The 9,510-nt window shown below is 33.2% G+C and overlaps 1 long non-coding RNA gene across 1 annotated transcript; it reads left to right on the forward strand.

Annotated features, from left to right (window-relative positions):
* Positions 1 to 301: 301 nt before the first annotated feature.
* LOC129218085 (uncharacterized) lies at positions 302 to 2,797 on the forward strand. The gene is made up of 3 exons (XR_008580284.1): positions 302 to 386; positions 2,354 to 2,465; positions 2,589 to 2,797. It is a non-coding gene; the product is annotated as an uncharacterized LOC129218085 (long non-coding RNA).
* The last annotated feature ends 6,713 nt before the right edge of the window (positions 2,798 to 9,510 follow it).

Raw genomic sequence — 9,510 nt, forward strand, 5'->3', positions numbered from 1 at the left:
GCAAAACAAACGCACATGGTAATGTTAAAGGTATTGGGAGCGTAGCGTTAGCTGTCGAAATTAGGTTTTTTCGTAAAGAAAAATGCTAACAAGCGGTTGTGCGTGTAGATGAACGAATAATGATGATAAAGAAGAATGCAAGGAGCAGGAAATATCCCTCAAAATCCTTCCACATTCAACTACAGAGCTAAAAAAATAAATCGGTTGTCAATGTCAAATCACGATATTCAAGGTTGTCACGACGGCCATGTATGACCACAAAGATTTTATCGGACTAAAAAAGAGTACTGAAAACGGATGCTGTGTCAACTTTTTCTTTCTTTTTGTGCAAGCCATCTTGTAAGAAGGAGGAATACAAATTTTATGCCTCGAGCTGCTGAAGCATAGTAAGTTATTTTGTCATTAATCTACACTTTATAGTCGTTATGTTTACATCAGTTTTGCCCATGTAAAGTTGAATGATATGTATAATACTTCTTGAATTTTCATTTATTCCCGTTAAAAAAAAATCAAATAATGGAATTTTTATAAACAAATCATTCTTTTTTTTTAGCTTTGAGTATTAAAAAATGATGCTGTAACCTTGTCTCACTATTAGTACAAAAAAAAAAAAAAAAAAAAACAAAAAAAAAACCTATACCACCAAGTGCAAAAAAACTATAAATTATTTTCTCTTGTTGAATACAAAGGTTTATTCTACTAGTCCTGCAATTACCTGAATTCATTCTTATTTCCTTCATCCCCGAACATTAGTTCTCAGGTTAAATAAATTTTCAACATTCATATACAGCTCATGCATTCCATTGATTCAGGTATATTAATTGTAAATTCATGTGATATTTGTCAAGTAATATAAATACTGTACAAAATTTTAATGATTAAAACTAGTCTTTGGAGCTGTGCCATATTTATATCTTTTAAATCTTAGTAATTTCCTGCTGAAGAGATGAAGAACATTTATCATTCTATGTTTATCATTGGATGATTAAACATATTTTCTATACTGTATACATATTATGTGATTCGCCAAATCTCGTACCGTAAATTGAATGCCAAGCAGTGCACCTTCAATGCAAAATTACTTTTCTGAGTACCTACAGGTCTGCTTTACTGTTATACTATGTTCGGTGTGAGGGCCCAACGAGAATACAAGCATTTTTGACAAAGCTGTTGAAGTGAAATTAAGAAGTGCATTTCAAACCAATGTACAGTACAGTAGTCTCGTTAATCAAATTAAAAAAATTCTTTAAAAATCCTGTTTTTTCATAGATATAATTTTAAGTTATGAAAGTAAAAATATAACTCTGAGTGCAAGAAAGATTCCATTTATATTTTGATCTATTAATGAAGCATTTTCATGACCGTGCTTCATTGAAATGTCACTTGTGTTTGAAACAGAAGATAAGTAGACTAATTCTTTGTTAGGAAATACAGTCAACTCTTGATAACTCTAAGTCCCATGGGCTAAAACTTTCGAGTTGTTGGTACTTTGAGTTATGGGGAATTTTCACAACAGTCTCAAAAGTTTGGCATCTGATGAAAACTTCGAGATAAAGGAATATTCGAGTTATTGAGATTTGACTGTAATGTGGAAAATAATTCATATGTTTTTAAATGTCTTGTAAACAATTCTAATTTTTGTAACAAAACATAGTTCTTTTTTTCATCCCGATACAAAATTGTTATGCCTCTTTAAGGATCTCTTTCGCTTTTTATACGTAGTATCCTGATTTTTGATTCTCCAGCGTTACGAACGGGACATTTTTTCCGAAAATCGCTCATTTGTTGTTCATTAATATTCTTGCATTTTCAACAATTGCTTATTTGTGTTTTTTTTTTTTGAGCAATAACGATTGCTAATTGTTTTCATTTGACCGTCCTTAGCGTTGTGGTTCCTTTTTCAGCTTGGACCGGGAGCCTCTGCAGGCGCGGCTCTTCTGGTCCTAACCACTGTCCTCTAAAATCAGCTCGGCGGTGGTGTTCATGTCCTACTTACACACACGCTCATACACTCACACACGCTTTTACACACATACGCATGCGCCTTCATGCATACACACAGGTCTACGCACACACACAAGCCGACACATGCACGAACGCGCGCCTACATACACAAAACTATAAACACGTAACCGCCCAGGCCCAGGAGAAGGGGCTGGCTTGGAGGGACAGGAGCTGTTTCCAGAAACGATAACTCCAATGAGTAGGGTCCTGTCGCAACGCATGATTGTGAAAAACATAATTTGGATTCAAAATTTCATAATTCAAATTAATTTTTCTTTTTTTTTTGTCAAATGTTGAATTTTGATAACTTTTCTACAATTTTATTCATTTCTTTTATTTAAAATATTAGGCAAAGGACAAAGTGTGCTAACTCAATGAAGGCTTGCATCCATGAATATTTTTGAGAACCAGTCAATTCAAGTAATTGTTTTTCTTTTGGACATTTAAGTATCACACTAGAGGTATTACTTTTAATATCTTTTCTGTTTATAAATGATTTTTTATTTTTCAAAGTAAATAAAATATTTGTGTAATGTCCTTACATAAAATTATTGATTTTCCAAACACAATTTTGTATTTTTTAGTTTCCTGCTGCATTTTCAGATGGATGAACATTTATAAATGGAGAAATGTTCCAATTCTTACACCTTCATTGGATACATACCTGGTATAAAATTTTCCCATTAGTTAGAACTATCTAACAACTCTTGTAAATGATTATTACACCATCAATTCTTAATGACATTTTAAAAATAGTAGCAAATAGCTTTTCTTTTCTGTGATGGAAATATACCTCCTGGGGAACCCGCCTTGCTTCTGCAAAAAGGGGTAATGCGCTTATTGCATCATACCTCCAAAGTGGCATCCCCACTAGAGTGCTTTTGATCTTAGGTCATGTTCAGAAGCTGTTTTATGATGCTCCAGTCAGGATGCCACTTTAAGGTAGTGTGGAAATTGATGCAGAACTTTATCTTTCTTAAAAAACCTTTCATATTCAAACGAGAAGGATTTGCATGCAACATATATTTCTAGGTTATCACAGTTGAAGTGGCTAACATCCCATCAGATTCATTGGCATAGCGAAAAATTTTGCACACAAGAAGGCTGATTTTCATAAAAACAATGGATTTTTTTTGAAAATAAAATTATTTTATTTGAATGTGTCATTGTTATTTTTTATACAAACTGTTGAACATTCAAAATTGGTTTTAAGACTAATGAGTAATATGTATTTTAAGCATCAAAAAGTTTTCCTCCCAAACAATAGGCAGTCTGATTACTAGTAAGTAGTGAATAGTATGGATAAGAAAGTAATTTTTATCAATTTATTATTAAAGAAGCAAAGTTTACCAGGATAAAGTAAAATAAAAAAATACAACACACACACACAATAATCTATATATACTCAACAATGGCTTGATATGTCCATATGGTAAAACTATACTTTGTATAATCCATGATTTGCTGTGTAGTGAGAGATTTCATACTTAGAACATGCCACTATGTTGTTCTCCATGGCGGGGTAAAATATTGAAAGTCCATATATACTTTTCAGTAACTTACCGCCCTATAGCTAGAGTTAAGGCGGAAATACATGAAATACACCGCCAGCTCAGTCAATTCCAGCCGAGGACTGCAGTTTCGTGCTTATTAGCACTCATTAGCCCGGCATAGGAAGTGAGTGAGCTGGAGGTGGAAAACCTCTTAAGGAAGCCTAGAGTGCCAAACAAACTGTAATGTAGAATCAGCACTGATGACCAGACGAGTGACCGAACCATTGCTTCGGTCACTCGTCTGCTAGCTAGTTTCACAGCTAGTGAAACAAAATGTAAACAATATTATAAAGTGAATTTCCATATATCACATCTTTTTAAACATTTGGTCAACTTATCAAAAAATTCACGTCTTACAGCTGAAAACAATCAATATAAACTGATAAAATTCTCCATTAGAATCCTATAATATGCTATGAATTAAGTGAAAGCATTTAGTAGAGGGAAAAAAATCCTTAAATGGTATCTTGAGAAGTTTCTTCAAAGAAATGTCGGGTTCAAAGCTATGCGGAATATCACCGAAAGGCAAGGTTGTCAGATTTTTTCCACCCTGGGAAAAACCGCCCTATCCACCTTTTTTCAGTACATTAAAATTTTCAAATCGAAAACGCTGAGCTTAATAATAATAAATAAATGCGTGATCTGTGTAAATGATGAATCTGTAACATAGCAGTTAAATTTTCAATTAATGCAATTAAAAATTAAATCATGATACAAAAAATCATGAATTTTGGGTCCAGTATCAAAAGTTATAAAATGAATTAAAAAGTTGGTGTTGAGAAAGAAAATATAGTGTGGCTCTGATAAATGCAAGCTTGACCTTGACTACTTCTTTTTGTGAACTTCAATGAAAAAGGGACGTGTAATTGCTGCACGGATTTGGGTTGGAATACTTTTGAGAAACTTCTACAAAAGCAACCCAACTCAATTTGGTGCCAATTACCCTTCCTTGATATCCCAAAAGAATATAAACGTTATCAAGGTCAAGCTTAAACTTATCAGAGTCACAATATACATTGAAATGAAACCAGTACTTAGTCTGACATTAATGTAAATTTAAAGTTAAGCTCTTTTGTTCCGGTTCAAATTTAATGCATTTTATATGTTTTCACTTTTGGTTCAATATCTGAAGCAAACTTAATGAATCATAACTTCTTGTGGTATCAGCCTAGGCTGTTTTAAAGTGAATATGGATTTAAATGGAAAAAATAAATTCATTAAATACAAACAAATATTTTTATTAAACAATACAATGATACAGACATGTACTATTTTTACATTTGATTGCATTATGATTCATAAAAACTAATGTAATACTAGTTTTCAATAAACAGATTTCAATGAATGATATTTATTTTCCAATACTCATGCTATGAGAAAATAATCCTTTCTTTTTCTTGTAATAAGCAATAATATATGAGTTTTAAAATTAAGGTTGGTGGTATTATCATAAGATTTAAGAAAAATATAAAAACAACAAAATATAACACTGCAACATACAGAAAAATCTATCATGCAGTAGCCATTTCATAAGGTTAAGTCATTATTGGATGGTGAAATTGTAGACTATAAGTAGGATTGCCAGAAGTCCTGGTTTGACCATGACAGTCTCGGTTTTTAAACAAAATCTCGGTGTCCTGGCTGGTTTACTTCACGTAGCGGAAAAAGATAAATTTGATTACAGATGACCGAAAAAGTCCAAAAACTCATTTCTGTACCTCAGAGCCAGACTGACACGAGTCTATAAATTGCGATTTTCTGCATTGTATGTATAATCCTAGTCCATATCGAGTCATGCAAACTTAATTCTAAAAAAAACCCAATCAACTGTAATTATTTACCAGTGTTAAAAGAGCGCACCCCTTATCCTTTGAATGATCCAGACAAATGTTCCTTTTTTTTCCTATAAAGTAGCGATTGTGGACATAAGTTAGTCTTGCTCTGAGGTAAAGTTGACCTGTAAAATTAATATTGGATTAGCTTGTGAGGAATTTTTACAGCGAGATTAAAAACAAAACAAGACTTTCTAAAACAGTCCTGGCCAATGCAAAGAATGCGTAAATATCGTTCAAATTTTTATTTCTCATTCAAAGCTTTCCTTCCTACTAAAGTAACTTAAAAATATTAACGTGTAGGAAATAAAATATTTAAATGTATCTGATTGCATCATGTATTATTTATGACCCCTGATTTATCATTAAAATTAATAACCATTTATTCATGGCATTGAGCACGGGTGCCCACAGAGCGGGATTATGGCGCAAATTGCGCTATCAAAGTTTTTGGAGGGGATTTTTTAATTTTTCTATTGAAATTTATTTATTGATTTATTTTTGATTTAAGTTATTTATTTTATTCTGTTTATTTCATTTCATTTATTTATTTAGTTTGTATGTGTATGTGTGTTTTCATTGGCATATCACAGAACTTTTCTAATAAAATAATGATGATAATAATGATTAAAAATAAATAAACAAATAAATAAATAAAAATGTTAAAAAAATAAATTAATATATTTTTAAAAAATAAAACATAAAAAAGAGAGTTAGAAAATAAAAAAAGGGGGGAAAGAGGGTTGAGAAAATTTGGGGGGGGGGGGGGGGGGTAATGTGACCAGATTTTTCAAGTTAAATATCAGGACACATGACCGGGGGGGGGGTTGAGTAGCTTTTTTTTCCCACAGGCTCAATATTTTACGTAACAGAAAAATGCCAAGAAATAACTCAAATGTACCAATAAAGAACTCAAGTTGAAAATAATTTACTAGTATTGATGTAAAGAATATTGCATCACACAACAAATTTATTAATCAAAATTATTATTTTCATTTGTACTTGCAGCGTATTAAACATTAAAGAATAACATTTTACATGGCGTTCTTACGTTTACTGACAGCAAAATATCGAAAAAGCGTTTAAAAAATCTAGATAGTATGTTATATTTCTTGTGTGACAGAATTTAAACAAAAAAAGCAGGACTTTTTCGACAAAGCGAGACACTTTGGCGGGACATTCCCGCTAAGACAAAAAGCAGGACGTCTGGTCACATTGGGGGGGGGGGGGGGATTTGCGCCATTGAATTTGATGGGAATGGGCACGCCTGGCATTGAGAATGAATCACCCTTTAAAACTCTAAAAAAAAACAGGGGTGGGCAATGTCATTCTATTTAATTTCTGTTCACACACACACACATCAGAGGATTGTTCATTCAACTCGTTCATTTGAACTACTTCGTACATTTGAAAAAATTGCAGATGATCTGTGCACAACATACTCACTTAGACACGAAAGGTTTCATTAGATCAGTAATATTCTTAAAGAAAAAATAACTAAAATTATTTTAAAGTAATAAAAAATGCCTATGAAAAATTGATCAAAAATTTTTATTCAGGTTTAGATGTATAAAGCAATTATAGTTTTTTTTTTTTTTTTTGTAAGTCATTTCTCAGTTGCCGAAACGAAAAAGTAACAACAAATGTATTGGTAGCTCAGCCGGAGTACCGAAGAACTTAATTTTAAAAAAAGGTACTCACCTAAATATTAGAGAATTTCAAAATTATTCCACAGTACCGATGAGAACAGAAGAAAAAAAGACAACACTTTTTTAAATGGGGGACTAATTAGACAATCTTTATTAAAAATCCCTGGATATTGAATGTAAAATAAGCGACTTCAAAATCGCCAAGCAAGTTAAAAATAAATTAAAATCAATATAGAATGTAGCTGATAGGAATGTTATAGAAGATAAAATGATCACCAGAAAATTGATAAAAATTACTTTTAGAAATAACTTTGGTGACAGAAAGCGTGAGAAGGATTTTAGCAGGTGCTTGGGACAAGAAGTGGAATGTCCAAACATTTTGCTAGTAGCCCAAACCAGTTACACAAAACATTGCTTAATGTAAATTTAACTACATTGGAAAATAGAAAATTAACTGCAATGGTTAAAGAAAAATGATGAATAACGCAGAAAGTAAAAAGGTTCGAAAAGAAGATATTGTACTGCATTGAGAAAAAGGAAATTTGAAATTGATTGCCCATTAAAAAATTGAAGATGAAAGTATTTTTTTAAAAATGCGATTTTATCACAAGTGCAGCAATAAAATTTTCCGAATGCTCACCGTTCAAAGGAATGGTTGTTCATTTTTTAGTTAACGAACGGATCTTTCATTTTAAAGATTCGTTCTTTTTGACTCGATTGTTCATAAATGACAAATCCCTACCCTTTTGAATACTTGCTACGCTGAAGGGTGGGGGGAGTTTTTCGATGTTCCGTTTGAACAGTACAAAAATCTGGCTCGCCTAAACATAAGCCACATTAAATTCAAGAAAACTGAGGGTTCTCGCAACAGATTGAAAATTGCTTAGCAAAAAACAGTCTGCGGAATAATGATAATGTTCTGCTATCATTATTCACTGCAGTTTGAATTTTTCGACTGTCAAGAAATAAAATCCTTGTAACATTGGCGCAGCCAGAAAAAAATTGAAAGGGATGTCGCTGCATTTCAGAGGGGAAAGGGTGAAGTTTGTTTCAGTTGTTTTGTATGGTCATAAAAGAAACATTTCTGCTTTTCCGAGGGATGGATAATCACCAAATGTCACTGTAATGTGACTGCCTAATGTCATTCATTACACTCCAGTTACAGAACAGAAAAATTGGTTGACTTTGAAAGACAAAACCAGCAGAGAAAAATAGACAACTTGTTTATTAGTTGTCCATTTCATCATAAAATCAAAATTCTGACTCTTTAATGCTTAGAATATCGTCAATAAAAAAGACACTGTACATAGAGTAAATAAGAAACCTCATGCACTATTTACTTCTATATATCGATCTAGAACTCTAAAAAAAAACATTGTATTGGTTAGGAACAAAAAATCAACTATTTATTTTTGATCACCTGCAGTTCTTTTTTATTTTATAAGGATGTTTGCTTAGTTAAACACTTAATATCATTTCATGATTCTTCTGTAATGTATTAAAAAATAAATAAAATACGGTGCAAAATCTCAGGAAAAATAACTTTTCATTATTTCCGTTCGTAGTTCACTTACATGCTGGTTCAAAACAAACTTTTCTTTACAAACTTCCAAGCCTTTCATTGGTTTTGCAAATCATATTCATTTCGTATGCATCGAAAAATTTTGCTGAAGTTTTCAGAATGATCATGTATTTCTATTGTTCTAAAATCTTTCAAATATTACGGCGAGACTAATAAAATGCTAGTTTTACCCAATTTTTCACTGGTGATGACAAGTAGCTGAAGTTGGGTGGTCAGCAATGGCTTCCAAAACAAAGCAGCAAAAGCTGCATAGATCACGTGTCCTATGCTAAAGTCACGTGTCTTATGCAAAACAAACCTGCTGTGACGTCACGTGAAAGTATCCCATTGCTCTGTTTACGTATCTGTAATTTGATTGAATTTTTTAAATCAATCATGAATTTCAAAGGCGCAAAATTTTCGTAAAAAGAGGTGATGTTGTTCTGCTTTCGGATACAGCATGAGGACAGGAGCAAATAAGGGGTGCATTCGGAAACGCGGATCGGTCGCCTCGGTGCAATCGCAAGCGTTCGGAAACGCTTGCGGTGGAACCGGTGACGTCACTTAACCGCGTTCGGAAACACTGCGGTTGTTTTCTGGCGGTCGACTTGGTAGCAACCTGTGGCACCGCTGTCTGGAAGCGGTTAGCGAGATCACAAACGTCACAAAGTCTGTGTTGGCCAATCCGGTCGTGTTTCATGTTTTGATCGTAACGCACGTGACTTGCCTATTATGAAAGTTACGCGTTGATTGGAGTGTCGTTTGCTGCTGAGCTAGAACTACCGCGGTTTAACCACGAGCGTTCGGAAACACTGCTGTTCTACCGGAATTCCTAGAGAAATTCCAAATACGTCATAACCACACCGGACTAACCACGCGGTGTAACCGGTTTATCGTTTCCGAACGCAGCC

The sequence above is a fragment of the Uloborus diversus genome, chromosome 3 (assembly GCF_026930045.1).
Source record: "Uloborus diversus isolate 005 chromosome 3, Udiv.v.3.1, whole genome shotgun sequence".
NCBI lineage: Eukaryota > Metazoa > Arthropoda > Arachnida > Araneae > Uloboridae > Uloborus > Uloborus diversus.